Here is a 23,972-nt window from a genome sequence, read left to right as displayed (position 1 = left end):
AACTTTTGTCTAGAATAAACTTAAAACAAACAAAAGGAATTCGTCCGACGGGGGACACATCAAAGGGAAAACAAAATTGTAATTTTTCTTTAATTCCAAACATTTTCATATTTATCTACCTTTTAAACGTTCTGTGGACTCCCACAAATAATTCAAGACCAAAATTAGCCAAATCGGTCCAGCCGTTCTTGAGTTTTAGCGAGACTAACGAACAGCAATTCATTTTTATTCATTCTAGATATCATTCGTAAACTAACGTATTTTAGAAATGGTGTGTTGTTTCTGTGCCCCGGATGGTTTCATCATATCGGGGCGTCTTACTCGTAAGGCTATGAACACTAGCTGACTGAAAATTCAAAGTCTTTTCGGGTGCCTTATTGTTGTGAAACTGTACACTTTGTGTATAAATATTGTTTCCTTCGATCGAAGCAATTTCACTGGCGCAAAATTGTTTCGTTTACTCCTCTTTATTCAGTCGCAGCAAATAACTGACAAAAAAACACGATTTTTCCGCTGTATCACGATAAACTTCCGGCATGTCAAAATATCGCATTCCATACAAAACGTAACGCGTGTTTATCGAAACAAACACGCGTCACCCGGTAATCTGATCCGCGACAGATACGAACAAAAAGCGGCGTAAATATATCTAAAACACATTACGAGCTGTTCCAACGGGCTAATCCATAATTATCGGCGTAATGTATTGCGACCGCCGCGTTTTGCCCGTACGTCGTTTGTTTGCCAGCGGGTGACTACCGTAATTACAAATTGTGGTCGTGTCTGTTACCGACTATTCGAGCAGCATCGGGTATTTGATAGAAACGACAACGTCCCCTAATGGGGTTGGCCGGTTAAAGCTTTTCTCAGATGTCGCCAGCGTAGCTTGTTCCCTTGTCACAGAGAGCCGCCATTTTGTGTGTTTTGCGTTCGTGATATTTCGGAATTTTGTGACTTTGATACGGTTCTTATTACTTTCTAAGTAGTGCTAAACAGTTTTACAACATGTATTCCAACTGGATAGTTAAAGAATTAAAGGAGGAGTTGAGAAAACGTGTTGCATCTTTACGAAGAAAAAAAGTGGATTTTGTCGAAAGGTACAATGTTGATGTTTTATTTTAACTTAGAAAACTTCTCTCAAACTGTTTCCGGTAGCTATTATAATAATAATATTAAATTGTGTACCTTAGGAACTTTATTCCTTGTAGCATGTGCAAAAAGAATTGCTCATATTACACACATTACCTACCAACTAATGTATTATTTTACTTTTTTCAGATTAGAGCTATATGACCAAAATTTTAATTTTGAAACAAAATGAAAAAAATGCTCTAGCAAAATATGCTAATATATATGATTTGCTAGTGGAGCCGTGTGGCATTTTCATTAGCCAAGAGCGCCCATATCTTGCTGCATCTCCTGATGGTGTGTTGGGCGAAGAAGCTATAATTGAAGTGAAATGTCCATACGCTAGCAGAAAACATGAAATAAATATAACAACGGTGCATTACTTAGAACAATGTAACGGGATATTGTCTCTAAAAAAACCTGCCCATATTATTATCAAATCCAAGGACAGTTATACTGCTCAGGCAAAACATACTGCAACTTGGTCATTTACACCTACAAGGACATCAAAGTGATTTATGTTGAAAAAGACAATAATTTTATAAATAATATGTTAAATAAATTAGATAAATTAGATTTGGGGGTTGGTGCTTCCCGCTTCCGTAGGTTTAACCCGCGATTCCCTACAAGTGACCCCTGGGTGGTGCTAAACGGGAGCCGAAAACAAAACCGGTGGTAGGACCTAGTCCGACTGGCTGGCGACCACCCTCCAACTAGAGTCCGCCGCCAAATAGCCTAGCTGTGTTCCGGCGTGTGGGTTGGAGAGCCAGTTCTATCCCTTCCCTTTCCCCTTCCTTGTTGGGGGTGAGTCTTGGTGACGCCTGGAACTTGCGGAGCAGACGTGCGTGCGAACTCACGGGGCGTGATTGTTTGACGGGGGTATAGGGAGACCCAGTGAAACGGTACCCGCTGCCGCCCGCCGGTCAGTAGGGGACCTGAACCCGGGTGTCTCTACTAAACTCCGCCCCGGGAAGCTGTCCCGCCAACCGGTGTAAAATCCTGTCGTGCGGTCGTCGTGCCGGAGTCGGAGACCGGAGTGGATCCCGGCGATCGCATGCAGAGTGGACTGGGGGCCCTTCCATGCCCTGCGTCGGTCTCTCACGCAATCCGTGGTCGAACACGTACTATGTTCCGCGCTTCATTCAGGTGTTGCCTCGGTCTCACCTCCAACATCCTACCTCTCCTAATCCTACTCTCCGAAAATTGAACAACTATGAAGTCGACAAAAAAAAAGAAAAGGGTTTCACAGGCGGTTCCCCATTCCACATTTAATGTGGATTTCAGCAATGTCAGGGGCCTACATAGCAACCTTGACGCCGTACACCACCACCTTGAGACGGCGCAGCCTGCCCTGCTTTTTTTAACGGAGACGCAGATATCTGCTCCGGATGATACCTCATACCTTGAGTACCCCGGCTACGTATTGGAGCACAACTTCCTGCGTAAAGCCGGGGTGTGCGTATTCGTCCGGGCTGATGTCTGTTGTCGCCGTCTTCGGGGCCTCGAACAACGGGACCTGTCCCTCTTGTGGCTGCGCGTAGACCACGGGGGCCGTAGCCGAATCTACGCGTGCCTGTACAGGTCCCACAGCAGTGATGCAGGTTCAGCTCTGTTTGAGCATGTGCAAGAGGGGACTAACCGCGTGCTTGAGCAGTACCCATCTGCGGAGGTGGTGGTTCTTGGAGACTTTAACGCTCACCACCAAGAGTGGTTGGGGTCCAGAACCACTGACCTCCCGGGTCGGACTGCCTACGATTTCGCCTTGGCCTACGGCTTCTCCCAGCTGGTGACACAGCCCACCCGTGTCCCAGATATCGAGGGGCACGAGCCTTCTTTGTTGGACCTTCTGCTGACCACAGATCCGGCCGGATACAGTGTGGTGGTCGACGCTCCGCTTGGATCGTCTGATCACTGCCTTATTCGTGCTGCCGTACCACTCTCTCGTCCTGATCGTCGAACGACGACCGGGTATCGAAGAGTTTGGCGGTATATGTCAGCAGATTGGGATGGATTGCGTGAATTTTACGCATCCTACCCATGGGGGCGGTTCTGCTTTTCCTCTGCTGATCCTGACGTCTGTGCGGACCGTATTAAAGACGTGGTGCTCCAGGGGATGGAATTGTTTATTCCCTCCTCTGAAGTGCCCGTTGGGGGTCGCAGCAGACCCTGGTATAACAATGCCAGCAGGGATGCTGCACGCCTCAAGCGGTCCGCATACGTGGCATGGGATAATGCCAGGAGACGTCGGGATCCTAACATCTCAGGGGAAAGGCGGAAATATAACGCCGCTTCCAGGTCCTACAAGAAGGTAATTGCCAAGGCGAAGTCGGAGCACGTTGCTAGAGTTGGCGAGCGATTGAAGAGCTATCCCTCCGGGAGCCGTGCTTTTTGGTCGCTCGCCAAAGCTGCAGAAGGAAACTTTTGCAGGTCTAGTCTCCCACCACTGCGCAAGTCCGATGACAATCTGGCCCACAGCGCGAAAGAGAAGGCTGACCTTCTGGTCAAACTCTTCGCCTCGAACTCGACTGTGGACGACGGGGGTGCCACACCACCGAACATCCCCCGGTGTGATAGCTCCCTGCCGGATATCTGCTTCACACAGTGTGCAGTCAGGCGGGAGCTCCGACTCCTGGACGTCCATAAGTCGAGTGGGCCAGACGGCATCCCCGCAGTGGTTTTGAAAACGTGCGCCCCTGAGCTGACACCTGCGCTAACGCGTTTGTATCGCCTCTCTTATTGCACTAACAGGGTTCCGTCTTCATGGAAGACCGCCCACGTCCACCCTATCCCCAAGAAGGGTGACCGGTCGGACCCATCGAGCTACAGGCCTATCGCGATAACTTCCTTGCTTTCCAAGGTGATGGAGCGAATTATAAATACACAACTCCTGAAGTATCTTGAAGATCGCCAGCTGATCAGTGACCGACAGTACGGTTTCCGTCACGGTCGCTCAGCTGGCGATCTTCTTGTATACCTTACTCACAGGTGGGCTGAAGCCTTGGAGAGCAAGGGCGAGGCTCTTGCTGTGAGCCTTGATATCGCGAAGGCCTTCGACAGGGTCTGGCATAGGGCACTTCTATCGAAGTTACCATCTTACGGAATCCCCGAGGGTCTCTGCAAGTGGATCGCTAGCTTTTTGGATGGGCGGAGCATCACGGTCGTTGTAGACGGTGACTGTTCTGATACCATGACCATCAACGCTGGCGTTCCACAAGGTTCGGTGCTCTCCCCCACGCTTTTCATCCTGTATATCAATGACATGCTGTCTATTGATGGCATGCATTGCTATGCGGATGACAGCACGGGGGATGCGCGATATATCGGCCATCAGAGTCTCTCTCGGAGCGTGGTGCAAGAGAGACGATCAAAACTTGTGTCTGAAGTGGAGAACTCTCTGGGGCGAGTCTCCGAATGGGGTGAATTGAACTTGGTTCAATTCAACCCGATAAAGACACAAGTTTGCGCGTTCACTGCGAAGAAGGACCCCTTTGTCATGGCGCCGCAATTCCAAGGAGTATCCCTGCAACCTTCCGAGAGTATCGGGATACTTGGGGTCGACGTTTCGAGCGATGTCCAGTTTCGGAGTCATTTGGAAGGCAAAGCCAAGTTGGCGTCCAAAATGCTGGGAGTCCTCAACAGAGCGAAGCGGTACTTCACGCCTGGACAAAGACTTTTGCTTTATAAAGCACAAGTCCGGCCTCGCATGGAGTACTGCTCCCATCTCTGGGCCGGGGCTCCCAAATACCTGCTTCTTCCATTTGACTCCATACAGAGGAGGGCCGTTCGGATTGTCGATAATCCCATTCTCTCGGATCGTTTGGAGCCTCTGGGTCTGCGGAGGGACTTCGGTTCCCTCTGTATTTTATACCGTATGTTCCATGGGGAGTGCTCTGAGGAATTGTTCGAGATGATACCAGCATCTCGTTTTTACCATCGCACCGCCCGCCACCGGAGTAGAGTTCATCCATACTACCTGGAGCCACTGCGGTCATCCACAGTGCGTTTCCAGAGATCTTTTTTGCCACGTACCATCCGGCTATGGAATGAGCTCCCCTCCTCGGTGTTTCCCGAGCGCTATGACATGTCCTTCTTCAAACGAGGCTTGTGGAGAGTATTAAGCGGTAGGCAGCGGCTTGGCTCTGCCCCTGGCATTGCTGAAGTCCATGGGCGACGGTAACCACTCACCATCAGGTGGGCCGTATGCCCGTCTGCCTACAAAGGCAATAAAAAAAAAAAAAAAAAAAAAAAAAAAAGATATCTTTTATGAAAATATTTTCAAAGAAGCATTGTATGAAAAATATCTGTATTATAACTATACACACTTGTCGAAATAAAAAATCAGGAATATTTTTAATTATTTTTATTGACAATTCCTTCTCTAAAATTACATAACTTCCCTACTTTTTGTTTCTTCAGAAACTGGTTTCATATTCCATGAAAATATAGATGGTACAGCACCTTTCTTCAGATATTTATATTAATGTTTGACACCTACAACACAAAGAATAACATTTAAATATACTATCACAAGGAAACCTGACCATAGTTTCAAAATATTTGTTATTGCAATGGATGCAGCGATTTAGATAGAACTCTCAATAGTAACAGCTGATAATGAACAACAGCTCATGAGGAATGTGTTTCCTCCAGTCTGATTTTGTGTTTGTTAAAAGGTTCCTTACAGCATAAATCTACTTGCAAAATATGTTAGCAACTAATAGTGTGCCTAACTAATTATTATCGGATTTTTTTAAATAAAAGAACAAATATGTGTGCTACACCTAGTCATGCATTATAAATATTTGACAGAAAGAAGCATACCTGTGTATTTACTAATGTTTTCATAGTCAGATTCCACAAAGTGTTTACGACATAACCTCGAACTTTTTGTGGGAGTACTTTTTTCGCGTCAAATGGCCTTTAACCACAGTCTTCCAATTTTCTTGTCCTTCGGAAATTGATGTACTCCAATTTCTGAGCATATTGGTACAAAACAACGCGTCATTGTGCTTATAATAATTTTTAATCAAAAATTCCAATACAAATATTGAATGTTATGGGAACAATGCACACCAGCGCCACTTTGACAGTTGCCAACCCCATTACGTAATACCCTCAGTGTTGCATCGGTGGCACGTATTGCTGGGTAGCAAGCACCATCGTATCCTTTTTCTACCAAGGATTCTCTTGTTACGTTGTCAAAGTCGTATCGTAAGTATATCGCGGCGTCCAGAGGCCCGGCTGTCACATATGATTGTTGATTCGTAAACTCGTCAGCACAGGAATCCATGGTGGACGTTGAACCGAAGTAAACATTAAAATATGTAGACCTTTTTTTTTTTTTATTGCTCTCATGGGTGGACGAGCTCACAGCCCACCTGGTGTTAAGTGGTTACTGGAGCCCATAGACATCCACAACGTAAATGCGCCACCCACCTTGAGATACAAGTTCTAAGGTCTCAAGTATAGTTACAACGGCTGCCCCACCCTTCAAGCCGAAACGCATTACTGCTTCACGGCAGAAATAGGCAGGGTGGTGGTACCCACCCGCGCGGACTCACAAGAGGTCATACCGCCAGTAATTACGCAAATTATAATTATGTGTGTACTTTCACTATTTTAATTATATAGGCGCTTAAATTACTCAAACAATTGGAAATTACAGTAATAATTAATTAGTGATTTAGAATCAACGGGGCTTATGTCGGGCCACCTCATATGACCGCTGTCAACAAAATAATAATAATAAACATTTAATATAATAATAACATTAATTTAAAAAAAAAATTAAACAAGAATGAAAAATGAAACAAAAGAATGAACGACTTAACGTTCGCCCGTCAAACGCAACTCTATTCGATGTTACCTGCTCTTAATTAATAATATTATTTTATTAGATGAATACAAAATGATTCAATGTTATCAAAATAAACAGAATAATTCACCGACGATTAAATCAAACAAAATTTTTAAAAATATCACCGCTGATTTCCCTTCTCAAGGTGAATGGTATCTTGCACAGTCCCGTTGCGTTGTCTATGGGCTTCGGAAACCGCCAATGCCGTCATCAGCCTGTCTATCCATACGAGCATTTCACGAAAACAGTAAAACAACACAGCTATATAAGTTATAGCCTTTATCTCGGGAAATGGCTAACGTTAACTCGAAATATACAGCCAGCAATAAAATTAACAGTAAAAACAAAGATACTGTATCACAATAGCAGCGAACTAATCGTTTCAACTCGGGCCCGGTACCTTAAATTTTACAAATTGGTCTTCAACAAACAGTGGAGGTCTAACGGCTTAAAATACGCGCCGGCGCCGAGGGGTTAAGCTAATTTATAATATAGCAGTAAATTATGCAGTGAATGCTTGGGCGAAATTTCTTAATAGCGAATGAAAATGTAGGTGAGGGTCCTCGTGCAGGCGGATGGAGCCAATGGGATCGTGAGCATACAACGTGAGCAACCGGGCATCTATTGTTTCAGGATTTGTTACATTGTTTACGTGCCATAAAATGACTTCGCTAAATTACGTCTCTGCTGTAGGATATAACTGGCTGAAATATTACAGTGTTATAATTTACCTTTAAGAGTCTATTTAGCCTGAATTAATGTGAACTAAAGGTAAATACATGGATACATTCGCTAATAAAGCATGGCTAAGATATACAACTTATTCATCTATGACCACAAAAATCTTAAGGAAATGAAATCGAACGATTCTTTTTTTCAAACGGTACAGAGTTGACTTGTAAAAACTTGGACGAAATTATGGTCGCCAGCGGTTCGGCTGGATTTTATTTGTGTTAAATACATTGCGTGCACTACAACAATAGATACAACAAAATTTTCGTCCGCAATTTTTTCATGTCTTCCTTTTTAGGTACAGCTGTCTGAATTGTATATACCAGAAATATGTAGGTAGGTTGAATTTAATTGATAAAGTGAAACATGTAATAAGCAGCTGAACACACTTCCGTTTGTTTGTACAACTGAAATGCTACATCTCGCGTTCGCTTGTGAATTATTCCGTGAATGGGACAGGACCGCAATCAACTAAGGAATTTAGTGGAAGTTCTTTGGCTTGCTTTCTCGCGGTGTTTACTGGCATCCTCTGTTGAGGATCAGTTGAATTTTAGCTTGTTTGATACGAAAATATTTCAATTATAGCAATTGCTGCAGTGCGTTCGCATTCTTGTCCGTTGCTTCGTGAATTAACTTATTTATAGTTTTTATGACTATACGTAGAGTATATACATTATATATATATTTACATTTATTTATATATAAATTTGGTAGGCTATGCTTATAGGTTTTTCTCTGGAACCACATATTTTCAAGGTTTTTTATTTATTACCTAGACGAGAGAACGAGCTCTCGATCCACGTTACGTGGTTACCGGGGCCACCTACCTTGAGACTTATAGTATTGAGTCTATGTTTGGATTGCACACTAATTATATAAATTTTATTTTGGGAGTTTGATTTTTACACAATTTTATTCATTCCATGTAGAAGTCATTTGCGAAGATTGTTTAAGTATATTTTATTAGAAAAATTGGTACCTGCTGCCTGATTCCAACACCGTCCTAGTCTTATTGCTCGGTACGAGTATACCAGGCATGTATGAGACTTAAAAAATTTAGATATACTAAATGTGATTATTTTTTAAAACGTTTTGTAAGTCGTCGTGGCCTAAAGGATAAGAAGTTCGGTGCATTCGTATGTAGCGATGCAGCGGTGTTCGAATCCCGCAGGCGGGTACCAATTTTTGTAATGAAATATGTACTTAACAAATATTCACGTTTGACTTTGACGGTGAAGGAATAAAATCGTGTAATAAAAATCAAACCCGCAAAATTATAATTTGCGTCATTACTGGTGGTAAGACCTCTTGTGAGTCCGCACGGGTAGGTACCACCACCCTACCTATTTCTGCCGTGAAGCAGTAATGCGTTTCGGTTTGAAGGGTGGGACAGCCGTTGTAACTATACTGAGACCTTAGAACTTATAACTCAAAGTGGGTGGCGCATTTACGTTGTAGATGTCTATGTGCTCCAGTAACCACTTAACACCAGGTCGGTGAGCTCGTCCATCCATCTAAGCCATAAAAATTAAAAAAACAATAGATAATATACTAATTGTGAGTATTTTTTAAGACAATTCCTGGATCTGGACTTTTATTTCTGAACGCGGTATTAAAAATAATTACCTGGTTATACAACATGAGTCTCTATCGTAGCGGGTTTCTGTTTGAATATAGAAGGAATCAATTTAATGTTTGATCGCTTCACAGAAGTTTCGCGCTACCAAGACGGTTTTATGTTGAGTAATTCGAGATTTATCCAAGCTTTATTTGGAATTCATTCGCGTGTTTTAAACTGGAGCATTTCCTTTCCATTAGAATTCATTGTCCAAGGCTTAGTCAGGACTTAAACAATTGTTTCTCAAGCTCGCCTTCCTGAGTAAGGCTTACCTGTCTTAACCTATTTAAGATCAGCACTAAACGTTTTTGTTAAACGTAGTAGCTTTATTTACTATTTAATGTTTAATCCTAAGATTTCGAATCATTCCAGAACATTAAGCATTACTGTGGGTTTCTTCTTCTGTTCCATCGCTCCCTCATTGCTGAGGATCGTGACTCCGTTTCAGCTTGTCGACTGCTAGTCTCCATCGGTTCCGGTCAGTTGCCTGGTGTAGTGCAGTGCTAAGTGGTCCGCTGGTTTGCTTGGAGATCTGGTCGGACCAACGTTTGGGGCTCCGGCCTCTAGGACGTTTTCCTTCTACTTTTCCAGTGACCATCTGACGTTCCAAGCTGTCTACACCTCTGCGGGCAACATGGCCAAAGTAGCGCATTATGCGCTGCAGACAGGTGGTAGACAGGCGTTGAGCGTTCTCCATTTTAAGCTGTTGTAGGACCGAGATGTTCGTGCGGTGGGCTGTCCATAGAATCCTTAATAGGCGGCGCCAACACCACATTTCAAAAGCATCAACTCTGTTTCGGTCAGCTGCTTTTACTGTGGGACTAAAAAAAAGGAATTATTGATATTTGCTTAATCCCTATTGTCAAATTCAATTGAATACATTTAAACCTGACAAAACATAGTTTGCAGGTGAATGATACATATCTAACAAAAACTGTAATAGGTTCGTCCTTCATAGATTTCCATCAAGACGGAAATACGAGAGTATCGTGTACGAAATTGCTTCCAAGGAAAAAAAAAGGGAAAATAAGGCGACATCCGGAGGAGGCGGTGGTCATTACGTTAATGCGAGACTAAACTTGATTGATGACGCCTCGGGCTGGTGAAACCATAGGCCTCCAGGGTGTCGTGTCTGACGGTGTTTATACAAATACTTTTTAAAGGATACCTCTTAATCGCCACGGGAAATGGAAGGGATGCTATTTATTATAATAATAATAATAAATTTTATTTCAGAATTAAATTCCATATGAAGTATTAGTAATACAAAATTTTAAAAAAGCAGTACATTTTATTTATTTTACATTGACCATGGCTGGTCTTGAGCCAACATGGACTTCATTCCAGTGCCTCAGTATAGGGCAGCAATAGCGACTCCCTATCCCGGCCAGGAGGCTGTTCGGGCTTCCCGGATGAGGATGTGGATTAGGTTACCCGAGGGAAAGTCGACTTGTCTTGAATCCAATAATAATAAGCAACAAAGTTAGTCATAAGACCATAGTGGACTTAGATTCCGACCAGCCACCTGGCGCAAAGCTGGAGACGATGACAGCTAAACAGGCACCTAACCAGAAACTAATAAGAGTTTCAATCGAGAGAAGCTCATTTCACTATGTACCAGTTATGAATGGGCCGCAATGGCTCGCACGGGTAGATACCACCACCCTGCCTATTTCTACCGTGAAGCAGAAATGCGTTTCGGTTTGAAGGTTTCGGTTTGAACTTATATCACGAGGTGGGTGGCGCATTTACGTTATAGATGTCTATGGGCTCCAGTAACCACTTAACACGAGGTGGGCTGTGAGCTCGCCCACCCGTCTAAGCAATAAATAAGAAAAAAAACTATTACTTCCGCGTAATCCGTACCCTATTTTTTTAAACCATCAGGACAGCTCCTTCTATTCCATATTCTTCCATTGGTTTCGCCTTTGAGCAGCACATGTCAACGGACCAACGCAATAGTTGAGGACAGAACGGATCTGGTCTATCTAGAGCATCTGGCTCCTATTTTCTGTGACGGTTACGGTTTTGAAAGTTTTTCTTGAATTTACGCGCTATCTTAATCATTCCAGAGCGAATTGTGAATAGAAACTGGTTGTTATAGGAACTTAAATGAAGCACTGTAAGTACCATTATCTTTCCGTTATATTTGTGCATTTAAAATGACTCGGTCGAAGATAACCTAAAGTCGCATTGTACGTTTCACGGAACCAATGAATAAGTCATTGTATTCTAAAAATATACTTATTATTGATTCTTCTTCAAGGGCTATATAGCGGTTCGTTCGTATTTCGTTTTCAAAGCGAGCATGGAAGCGCGATATTTTCTTTTGTTACAATAATCCAGTGCCAAACGACAATAGGCTACAGGAAACATTACATCAATGTGACCGGACGAATATTCGTTTCGTCAATCTCGGTAAGTTCCGGTACACAGTATGATAATTCCTTGGCGTTACCGAGGTCTTGCGTTGTGATGTCTTTTAGGAACGGCAATATCTTCATGTATTTCGTACTAGCTGACCTGGCAGACTTCGTAGTGCCTCAATCGCGAGTGGGGAGATACTTTTTGGTTAATTCACACTGGCACACTAGTTTTAGTTTAAAAGAAGAAAATATAAATGACAGATATAAAAATTGACATGACGATGTTACGAATATGTATGTAGTATTTTTTTGAAAGAATAAAAGATTTTGTTGTTAAACTAAATATCCACTAAATTTCGCCATACCATACCACATCTTATAAAAGACCTAAGTTTTTTAAACGAACGAAAATTAGCCAATCGGTCCAGCCGTTCTCGAGTTTTAGCGAGACTAACGAACAGCAATTCATTTTTATATATATAGATAGTATGTTGGTATTTGGCTATTCATATTGCATTCACAGTACGAGTTTGAAAAAAAATTACGCTACACTCATATCTTGTTATAGGTTTGCGAATGGCCTGCATTATATCTATCGTTTAGGGATCGCTAATGGATTTGAAAGGGAAATGCACTGAAATATAAACTTGTTAAAAAAGTGAACGATGATTCTCTTTTTAATTAGATAATGCATTAATTCCTTTATTGCAACAGATAAAGAGAGAGAATAAGGCCGTTGTTGTACTTGCGTGTGCAATATAATATGGTTACGTAAATCGCGTTAAATGTACGTGACGAAATGACGCACGTTTGTTTAAAATTGATATAGGTAATTACGTTTTTGAGTTATTACTCTTAAAGAGTCCGTGGCTTATTTTTGTGTATCTTCATTTTATTTTAAACTCGTAATAAACGTATTTTGATATATTTTTCTTGGTATATGTAAACGGAGGTCAGTTAGTCTCAGCTAGTGTCAATTGTTCGTGGATTCCGCAAATTAATCCTGATACGTGACGTCGTAGTTTTCATTGTATTATACGTTACGGCTTTCGCAGTATTTAGTAGACGCATTACCGCTACTAGTACCTACCGTTAAAACTGAGAGAAAATTTGAAGGGGACTGCTGACCAGGTAGGATGAAGAAATCATTTTTCAGCAATAACTGAAGTTGCTTTCCCGTAGCCTCTGGTGAATAACCGGAAACTTTATTATATTTTGTCGTTGTTTCATAATCGCTAAGGAGACCGGCGTACTCAAGTCAGGCGATGCTATTATGCCAGTGTTCAAATCATGCCTGCCTGCTATGTATATTTCTGTGGAAAAGCGTAATTTATGTGCGTTCGCGAACGACTCCCAAGATGATGAACTAAAAATTAAACCTGCAAAACTTGTGCCCAATTAATAATGGCAGCGCGTATTTCTAAGCGCCTAACTCTGAAGGAGGTTCGACATTGGCCCGAAAAGTGAAAACGAGGGTACGGGTAAGCTTGCACGATTAAGTACCGTCATCTTTGTAGTTCTGTACGTGGTAATCGAAATTCAGTTATAACCTGATATACCACGAGATTTAGATTTTTTTAAATATTGTTACTATTAGGTATACCTTTCGTATTTTTTTTTTCTTATTGATATAGAAAGATAAGAAGCTGTTTCCAAATTGTTTTATTAATAAAGATGACGATCGTCAGTATCAAAAAAAAAACATAGACGGCTTAGAAAGGGGCAGAGAAAAGATATTGTAATATAAAGTTCTTATTTATTTGTAATTCTGTCATTAAATTTAATCTAATGTACGAAAGCCCTCGCCCAGTGTCGCTGGCATACCCCTTTTTTCCTATCTAAACTGGTGGTCTTTAGAGACCATTTCAGCGTAACCTTAACTAGTAGGTGAGCTCACGGGGCTCAAACCTGACGAAGCATAGCATAGCCCTCTAAGGCCAACTAAGGTAAGAAAAAAAAAACGAAAGCAAACCTTATGAGTTAATTATACGTATCTGCTTTGAACATAATATAAAGACAATAGGTAAAAGTGTATTCGTATTCGAAGACAGAATCTTCTGCTCGAATAATAAAACGGTTAATCGCGAACAAAGCCGTAATACCGAGTATTGTTAAGCGGGCTCCACGCTGCGGACTAATTAGTTCATGATGCAGAGCCAGTAATGGACCGGCCGTGTTCGGGCGACGAACACTAGTCCAGGCACTCGTACCTACATTCAACTAGATCTATCTATTATAGTCCGGGCTGTTGTGAACACCTGATATGGGCGGGCTTTGTGCGGGTGCTATAGCATATCTAATCCCTTCATTCCAAAAGCTTCTAACTGGAGTTTCTGTAATTCGAGTTTGATTTTCGAGTGTGTTATTATTAACACATTCGCTGTGTTACGATATTTTGGCATTTCACTTTATAATGACGCAAGCATTCATAATACACCAGATTTCGGTATCACGGTATTGGTTAAAATACCTGATACTAAAGGATGAATGTAAACTATTTCTTTGTCAATTCGAAATCATGGAATTTGTTGACCGCTTTATTAAAATGTGGGAAGCTCTTTTTACGTCTTGATCTTCAGAAAATAAGACAGAGAATTGAATGCACAAAAGCCTAGATCATGGCAGCGAATGTGTGTTGTAATAACATGGCATAACAAAAATTAGAAACGACATTCCTATGCGCAAAACCAGATTGGCAATACAATGAATGTCAAAAGTTTCGTTCGCGCGTGTATGACGCTTTTTATAATGGCCGTCGTCTATATGCAATATCAATTAGGTGATTACTTAGCTCATCGTTAAAGTACAGACCGACAATACGGCGGTAGAGAGGCGCATGCCGATGTGGTTACTTGCCGTCCTTGTACCATTACACGTTCCACTTACAAATACAAGATTAGATAGGTACGCACGCGTGCACATAGCGTTCGCTTTGATACAAATACGCGTCACAAGAGAACAACAATCGGTGTGCTATTACAATAAACAAATGCTTATCAGCGAATTCGGTTCACAATTTAATAATTACTCGAACTTGAAAACGATAATTTCGGTCTTTTTTTTTTTTTTTTTTCCTACCTATGCTGATAGCCTTGAGAGGCTATTTCAGCTTCGCCCTAACGTTTGTAGGTGAGCTCACGGGGCTCAACCGGAGAGTTGCTAACACTGACCCTAGCAAGAGCAGTGCTTCGCAGAATCTACCACCGGATCGGAAACGCGACCCACTGAGAAGATACGGCGAGAAACTCAGTGGGCTGTTGTCTGTGGGTTAATTCGCTCGTCGAGCCCTTCGTCGCAAGCGACAGGTTCGACGAGGACGGTGACCGGAATTTCGGTCGAAGCATTTGTTATTGCCCTTGTATTAAATATTGTTTTTTATTTATTTACTTTTTATTGCTTAGATGGGTGGACGAGCTCACAGCCCTGGTGTTAAGTGGTTACTGGAGCCAAACATCTACAAAGTAAATGCGCCACCCACCTTTAGATATAAGTTCTAAGGTCTCAGTATAGTTACAACGGCTGCCCCGCCCTTCAAACCGAAACGCATTACTGCTTCACGGTAGAAATAGACAGGGCGGTGGTACCTACCCGTGCGGACTCACACGAGGTCCTATCACCAGTAATTAGGCAAATTATAATTTTGCGGGTTTGATTTTTATTACACGTTATTCCTTCGCCGTGGAAGTTAATCGTGAACATTTGTTAAGTACGTATTTCATTAGAAAAATTGGTACCCGCCTGCGGGATTCCAACACCGGTGCATCGCTACATACGAATGCACCGGAAGGCTTATCCTTTGGGCCACGACGACTTAAAACCACCTGATGCTGAGTGGTTACCGTCGCCCATGGACTTCAGTAATGCCAGGGGCAAAGCCAAGCCGCTGCCTACCGCTTAATACTCTCCACAAGCCTCGTTTGAAGAAGGACATGTCATAGCGTTCGGGAAACACCGTGATTCGATTTTCTAATTTAAATATAGGTTTGTTAATAATACTCGGAATGGCAACGAGTTTTTTTTGTTAACGACATTAGAATGTTTCTCTCGACAACTGAGATTGTATTGAATACCATTGAAGCGTTTAAAGTTATTATTTTCCAATGATATTTTAGGAATGTTTTTCGAAAGTGAAAGGACGGAGATAACGCCGAAACCGGTGCAAGAATTCGAGTTAATGTCGAAGCGTTGGTGTAGGAAGTTGAGAGCGGTGAACCGATTTTTAGGGCTGATCTCTTAATAAAATCTGGAAGCATTTTTGTACCCATCTATTGTTCATGACCGTTCAGGGGGAAGAGAGGGGGGAGGGAGAACAATTGTGTTTTAAAAAATAATTTAAAACTAATTTAAAAAATAATGCAGTTTTAATATACAAAACATATTGGATAGAAATGCCAATCATTGGAACAAAAAGGTGCATGTTAAATATCATACAGAAAGCAGGCTCTTGATTTAAATAATTGGAATTTTGTTTATCAGGTAAAGTAAAGATCGAAGTTGCATCGTCGCAGATGTAAGCACGATTGTGATACCAGTATATAAATTAGCGGTCTGATCTTCATTTTTTCAATTGCTTTAAGTAAACCTACCTGTATTAGTGCTTAATTTGGTCACACATTACAGAATTAAAATCATAATCTTTGACCATTATGAATAGATAGATATATTTGTAATATTAAACACATGTAACATACGTACATACATAGATTTATCTCTCATTCGATTTAAATTTTCAGAAAATCATACTGTTAAAATAAAATCGAAATTTTTGAGCGAGCTATAGTTTGTGGTGATAAAATTAATAATTTCAAGTAGATTAATTGTTGTAATTGATATAACTAGTTAATATCAGTAAAATAAAGTTGTGAGTGATTGATATAATGTACAATTTAGGAACCAGAAGTACTGTAGAATTAAATAAAATTTCGCAACCTCAAAAAACCGTTCTGCTTACAGTAAACACAGTCGGTGGTCTGGCGCTCCGTTTACAACGGAATTTTTGAACAGAACTTGGCGCCAGATTCTACCGAATCTGTGGATATTTTTTTCGTTGATAAGCGATGTCTTAAAAACAAAATAGTGTGTAGCCTAAAATTATGTAATTTGATCTTTTAAGTCTTTGAAGTTTCTAGAAGAGACACTATTACCAACGCATAATTCGTATTAAAGAGATTACGAAGGGAAATACGAAGTAACGTTCACACAAAGTAGTCTACTTATCCCATCATATTTCATAACAATGCCTCATTCAGTGCCCTAACGAGGATCGTCCACGGTTCCATTGACGGGTAGCCGAGTGAAAGGAAGAACGGTTTTCAGAATAATTCGCCGCATTTTAAGGCACGCCATTGAATCACCTTTGCTTTCTCCCATTTGCCGGCTTCACTTTATCTGGCTCGTGAGTATTTTTATCCGATAATCTCGACTGAACTGCATTATTCGATTGCAGCGTTGATTATCGATTATTTTATATCGTTGCTTTTATTATATCGGTGATGGGGCGCGGAGGAGATGAGATTTTGTAAACTTTTACATAGCCAAATTAATGTATTATACTATAAATAATGGTGTATGTAATTATGTAGGTATATATAAAAGAATATTGAAGAACATTTACACTAAGTTGATTTGTAAGCATACATCTTTAATAATTGTAAATAGACATGCCTTAACAAAAACAGCCACTACATAGAAAAAAAAAGATATCCCAAAATAAATTAATATACACTAAAAACAATAATAATTGAAATCGGTTGGCGTGATATTGAGTTATTGAGTTATTCATCATCTATTTGTCGCGCACGTACTTAATGCAAATTTAAGATTTATATGGTTTTCTCATGGACACCATTATCAGAACTGGACTAAATTGAAATGGGACCACACGGGAAGCGTCGGCTTTTGAATAAAAAAAAGAAACATCAAAATCGATTCACCCAGCCAAAATTTATGAGGTAACAAACATAAAAAAAACATACAGTCGAATTGACAACCTCCTCTTTTTTTGAAGTCGGTTAAAATTAATATGGAATGACAATGATTTGAAACTTTAAAATATATTATTATATTTGTATAATATATTCTATATTCACATGTTATTAATGCACTCATAACATGACACGCGTAACACCATGATTATTGTAAAAATAGTTAAAAAGCATGTTGCAGGAAAAAGTAATGATAAACTAAATTTACATAGTTACATATCAAAAAGCGATGTGTGGTGTCGTGGGACACCGGATAGGAACGAAGTTCCTTATTATGAAATATTAATTTTAAGTTCTATTCGAGGTATAAAGAAAATAAAACTGGAGTCTTCGCAACAACCCACGGTCATGCGGTAACGTGCGAACTTATTGTGGTACACTTCATTCACGGTTGTTTGCATAAGAGTTAGTGTATAGCGCAAACGAACGCTCTGCGATCGTGGTCAATGAATGATAAAAAAATATGTTACTTTTTGTACGTTATTACAAAGTTAAGTCGTATACTGTGTGCATTACTAATAAAAATCTTACGTTACGGACGTTTTTTCTCGATTAGGGTACCCCTCTGCGTCCCATAAGGAACTTCGTTCCAATATTCAAATGTCGACGAATACACCTTTGTCGTCCCCAGCAATTCCCACCTGGTGGTAGATTCTGCCAAGCACTTCTCTTGTAAGTGTCAGCTACTCTCTCACGTTGCGCTCGTCAGTAGCTGGAATAGCTCTTTAGGCTACTATCAGCGAATAAAGTAAAAAAAGTAGTCTCTGACAACGAAATCTATTATTTATAGTGTTTGAAAAGTGAACGAAAAAAAAGAACACTTGAGATTAAACGTAAACCTAATTTTAATAATGATAAACTAATAATTATTGAAAATAAATCGTATTTATTTAATTTCTCATGATTTATACTACAGTTGACAAATGAGTCATAGTATAACGAGAAGTTCTAGTTACTGGAATATTGTCATACATTCTGACAGTGACTGTTCAGTCTAATTGTTTAATGAAGATTTAATGATTTTAAAAGTTATTACTGGTGGTAGGACCTCTTGTGAGTCCGCGCGGGTAGGTACCACCACCACCCTGCCTATTTCTGCCGTGAAGCAGTAATGCGTTTTGGTTTGAAGGTCGGGGCAACCTTTGTAACTGTACTGAGACCTTGGAACTTATATCTCAAGGTGGGTGGCGCATTTACGTTGTAGATGTCTATGGGCTCTAGTAACCACTTAACATCAGGTGGGCTGTGAGTTCGTCCACCCATCTAGTCGTGAGTTCGTCCACGCAATAAAAAAATTGTCAGACACTCTTTTTGTTAACAAACATTTTGTATCCGAGCGTTTTGTTTGCTGTCACATAAACAATTACCACAATGGGCATAATCACTGGTGGTAGCTTGCACGAGTAGGTATCGCCACCCTACTTATTACTGTTACGAAGCATTGCAGCCGGTTTATAGGGTAGGTCAAACGCTAATACCATAAATCTGAGATAGGCACGTTGCGGTGCTCGAGAACCGCCTAACACCACGTAGGATGAAAATTAAATCCATCTAGACACAATAAAAAAAGAAAGCAAATTTGAAAAAATATTTCTCGTGTACCCAATAAACAGCGAATGAAATCTTCAAAGTAATATGTAGTCTCGAATAAAACAAAAGCCCAGGTGACGCGAAAGCGCTTTTATGGATCGGCTGTCAAACACAGCGTCACCATGAGTGATAGTATGAAAACGAACGCCGAACCTCCTCTGTCGTTACCTTAATGCGAGACTAAACTTGATGGACGCGGTCGTATCGCTTTAAAACGATGCTCACTTTTATCTTAACTAAAGAGCTCGCGACAGCCGGGGGTTGTTCACCGCAATAAAGAAGCGATCGAGATAAAGGGTGAACCAGAAAGCGAAAATAATTCGCCCTCGAGGAAAATCCAACGTGTATTTGATACATCTCGCGTCGAAACCTCAACTGGTGTCAATGGGCACGACCCTTTTGTGCGATTGCTTAATTTAAGTAAGTGACGTTGAAAAACGACGCCATCTTTTCGTGTTAAAGCTATGTAGAAACGCTGCTATGTGTGTATCCTCGTGCACGAAATCCGAATTTAGGGTTGTCACTGCGTTTACTGTACCGTGAAACGTATCTATTGCAAACGAAGAGTTGGTACTTCTAATATAACGCGGACGCCTCGTTTGGACTTTCTTTCAGTCAAACGAGGCATAATAAAATAATGGCAGGAAAAAAAGGTTCCTCGAAAAAGTTATGAACGGGAGTTTCAAAAGTTTAGCGGCGTCCGCCCCTCGGCGCTTTGTACATTTCACTCTCGTCTCTTGTTATTATCATATTTACGTTACGTTCTCGTCTGACCGCAACCCCTCATCAGCGGTTCTGTTTTTAATTAATGTTACCCATTTCTTGTACCTTTCTAGTGTTACAGCAATTATTTTGCCAACCTCATTAAGGAGTTTAATGTCGGGAAGAAATGTATATCCGTCGTAAGGTTTCCATCGCGGCGGCGTCTTTATTCTTTTATTTTGTTGTTTGTAGCGCCTTTGTGTCCGCGATATCGTCTCGACAATTTTCCGTTTTTTTTCTCTCTGTTGTTTATTCGATCCCTTCGATCAGTTGTATTATTCGATACGATTGGTGCTTTTCTTTGAAGTAATTGAAACGATTAGTTATGTTTTAAATTTCTAGAAGCATAACAATATTTAGACCTAATATGTAGTATTTTGTGTGAAAACATGTTTGATTGCAGCAAGCATTGCAATTTATCCGCTATCGTTTAAAATTCGGAAACGTAATTTTTGAACTTATCTGAAACCAATAAAATACCGGAGTGAAACATACGCTGGCCACGTATCGGGATCGTTAGTGGAACAGTTAGGTCGTTTTGCTGTTTGCCATCGCTCGTCCATCATATTTAATCGCGTCGCGTCGCATCGACTCGTTTTTGCTAGTGTCCTGTACCGATGTTGCACGCAGTAATGCTTATCATATATTGTTGGCTACGATTGCGTACCGATATCGGCATTTAAATTTGGAATTAGTGGGTATATTAAGATCCAATGAAAGGTCGATGAACTCATGACCCTCCCTGCTAGATATAGACTCAGCACTGCCAAGGGCACAGCTAAATCGCTGTCTGTAACTAAGGATTATATTTAAATTTAGTTCGAAGAAGAACATGTTGTGATGGCAATTTGGGAATAGAAATATATATGTCAGAAATTTTATATTGAATTATATATTTTTTTCTTATCGTTCTATATGTTTATGTATAAAAAACATTAACCTATTCTTCTCTTGTGTAGTTGAAGTAAAACTGACACGTATCGCAGTAACCATTTTGTTTCTGCCGTCACGGGAATGATGGATCGAGCTAACGGATTTACCATCCATACTCTTCATGGTATTTATAATAAAATAAACATGTTTTACAACATTTTTAAAATGTCAAACGATATGGTTTTTGTAAGTTTATAAGATTATAATAGACCATTTCAACGATTAGTACATGAGAAATTATTTTTGACGTGACAACGTCTTATAATTCGATGGAGCCGGCTGCACGCACGAAAAAACATGACTCATGCGGCGTTACCTCGCTCTGAGGCGTTCCATTTAAGGCTTGAAGTGCAAGCGAGAACGCGCAACGAGCGACAAAGAGGCACAATCGGCCTCCGCGTTCGGCAGCGTTCGACATCTGTTCTTTTGAAAAATGAAACCATTCCATCAATATTTTCTTATGACGTTGTCACGTTCAACTATCGTCAGTAAACCGACTTTACAGACAACCGATTTTTTTTGTAAAATTTGTCAAATGGATCTAAATGTTGAATTCTATCTCAATTGGGATTAGGTATACTGATGTATAATTTATGACAAGTTTTTATTTATTTTCAATTCATATGTATAAGTACCTCATTGTCGAGTGGATTCTTCCCAACTTAATGCAAACTATTTTAGTACGGATTTTTAAATTTTTATGGTACCATTCTTCAAATATTATTTTAAGTTGTTGGTTTTTATAATTATCTATGTTGTGTTTTTTGTTTATGTTGTTTGCACTTAAATTTAAAAAAAAATATTAATAATTTATATATATCCCCTTGTATTAATGGTAACTTTGTTGATGCAAGTAATTCAATGTTTAAACATTATATAAATATTCTTTCTTCATACGAATTTTGAGCACATTTCTCAGACAGTGATTATTCTACTATCTATTATTTTACTACCTTTGCGAATGTCCAAGAATGACAATACCTTCTAATCTTCGATTGGAAGTTCGTGATATTTATTGCTGTTACATTAAAAAATGTCTTTTCTGTAGTTCAAGCTATTTGGTAGACGATTTTTACTTTAATCGAAAAAGAATATTTCTAATCCATATATATCATTTAGAGTTTATTGTAAATTAAAAATTTTGCAATTGAAATTACTTGAAAACATTAAATTTGCTTTCTCCATGAACGTTCTACATCTAACATGTTCTTCTTGATGTTATCCTATATTATTTGAGGTCGGCGCAGCGTGTCCTCTTATCCTGGATCTAACTAACGAGGGTCTTTAAAGTAATCAACGAGAATCAAATGACACAAGTCCCGTTTATTTCTCAAGTTCTAAGTAATTATGACCTTTCACAGGTAACTACCGTCTTAATCCCGTGGATTTACTGCACTCGGTAAGACGTACGAATTATGAAGGTGACGATCACAATTATAATTTGTGAAGATTATAACGGCGATGAGAGTTTGAATAGTTGATAATTCAGTTTCTAAAATTTGTCGGCTTAAGCCTTAGACTCCTTAAGGTATATCGGTCACATGCTGGTTTTTTCATATGTGTCGGTTGTAAAGTTTTTTCTAGAAGTTGTTTCCCACGTTGTTCCCACGTGTTGTTACCACGAAACACCCGTTGTCTCGTTGTAAAATATAGTGACTTCAGCTTTTTCAAGGTTGGCCGAATTAATTCGGTTATTGCTCTAAACGGATCGACGAACTATTTGCACTCCTGTTATGTGGTTTTCTATTTATAGTCTCCTATAGTTAATACAAACTTCTAATGAGAAATTTGATGTGGTGTGTTGTGACTTCAGTTATAATTTGTGTAACGCCTGCTTCTTCAATCAAGAACACATTGGTGATTCGCCGTAGAAATAGGATGGAGTTTGGTGTCTATAGCACGCTCTGCCACTAGTATTCATATTTGGTTGTCATATTTGGCTCTATCTGCATAAATTCAGTTTATTTCGATCTCTGTTTTATTTTTAAATTAAATAAGTAAAGGTAACTTAAGTCGCATTGCTGATTATACGTGTGATTGTAGCTATATAACCGCGTTGTTAGCTTAGTAATTCTTTGTTGATATTAAAAAATAAATGCTCCCTAATTCTTACCTACATTTTTTTATTCGTTCATCAGTCTATAATCTCTTGTCACGCGACGATGCACAGCTATTTATTGATTGAGTCGAATATCTTGTTAAGTAAAATAAGAATATGTGTTGTTCCACTTGGACTAATAAACATTACTAGAAAATGACCGAGCTTTGCTCGGTTTTTTTTTGATAACGCCATCTTGGTTAGTTACCCTAAATTATGAAAAATAGTATTATTATTCGCCAATAGATGTCGGGAAGAGTTGATTATTGAAAACACGAATAAAACAACATTTTTTGAAAATAAATCGTAGCTAGATCGATTTATCGCCCCCGAAATCCCCTGTATACTAAATTTGATGAAAATCGTTGGAGCCGTTTCCGAGATTCAGATTATATACATATATATTAATATACAAGAATTGCTCGTTTAAAAGTATTAGATTTCAACATTATCAAAAACTTCATAGAAGCGTTTTTTCACTGACCGACACGATACGATAATCTCAACGTAAATACGATTCATCGATATTTAAGCGCTTAAATGTATGGAGGGATCACTAACACTCATTCACTGAGGGCCGTGTTTATCAGAAACGATATTGTCGTTATCGTGTCGGACTATGAAAAAAATATCTCAAGATATTTTTCGTAAATAGCTGAATGTCGACGTGTCCCGTCACGTTATAAGCTCATTAAGGTTACAGAAGTCAAATGGTCAAATGAAATTTTGGTTGTACCCAATTACTTTTTGAATGGTGTTGAAAATGTGTCTTTAATTTTCTTTTTTTTTTTTGTGTCTGTGTAGATAATTTGTACTTACGTTTACTAGCCAAATGAGAGTGCTTAAAAAATAATTTGTTGTGACATGTTAATACATATGTTTTTGGCACTAATTTAATTCCTTG

The 23,972-nt window shown here is 39.9% G+C and overlaps 1 protein-coding gene across 4 annotated transcripts in view; it reads left to right on the top strand.

The window, feature by feature from the left end:
* LOC101741158 (furin-like protease 2) overlaps positions 1-23,972 on the top strand; it is a 310,342-nt gene that overhangs the window by 84,096 nt on the left and 202,274 nt on the right. The window contains exons 1-2 of one of the 4 annotated variants that reach the window (XM_062674605.1): positions 12,553-12,832; positions 12,942-13,176. The exons of 2 other annotated variants lie outside the window; for them this stretch is intronic. The gene's annotated coding sequence lies outside the window, so the exon portion shown is untranslated. Of the gene's footprint in view, positions 1-12,552; positions 12,833-12,941; positions 13,177-20,563; positions 20,732-23,972 lie in introns of those variants that run through there. One more of the 4 variants, XM_062674606.1, reaches the window with a different exon arrangement.

The sequence above is a fragment of the Bombyx mori genome, chromosome 21 (assembly GCF_030269925.1).
Source record: "Bombyx mori chromosome 21, ASM3026992v2".
NCBI classification, from domain to species: domain Eukaryota; kingdom Metazoa; phylum Arthropoda; class Insecta; order Lepidoptera; family Bombycidae; genus Bombyx; species Bombyx mori.
The sequence above is the reverse complement of the archived record's forward strand: the minus strand, read 5'-3'. Positions and strand labels throughout refer to the sequence as shown.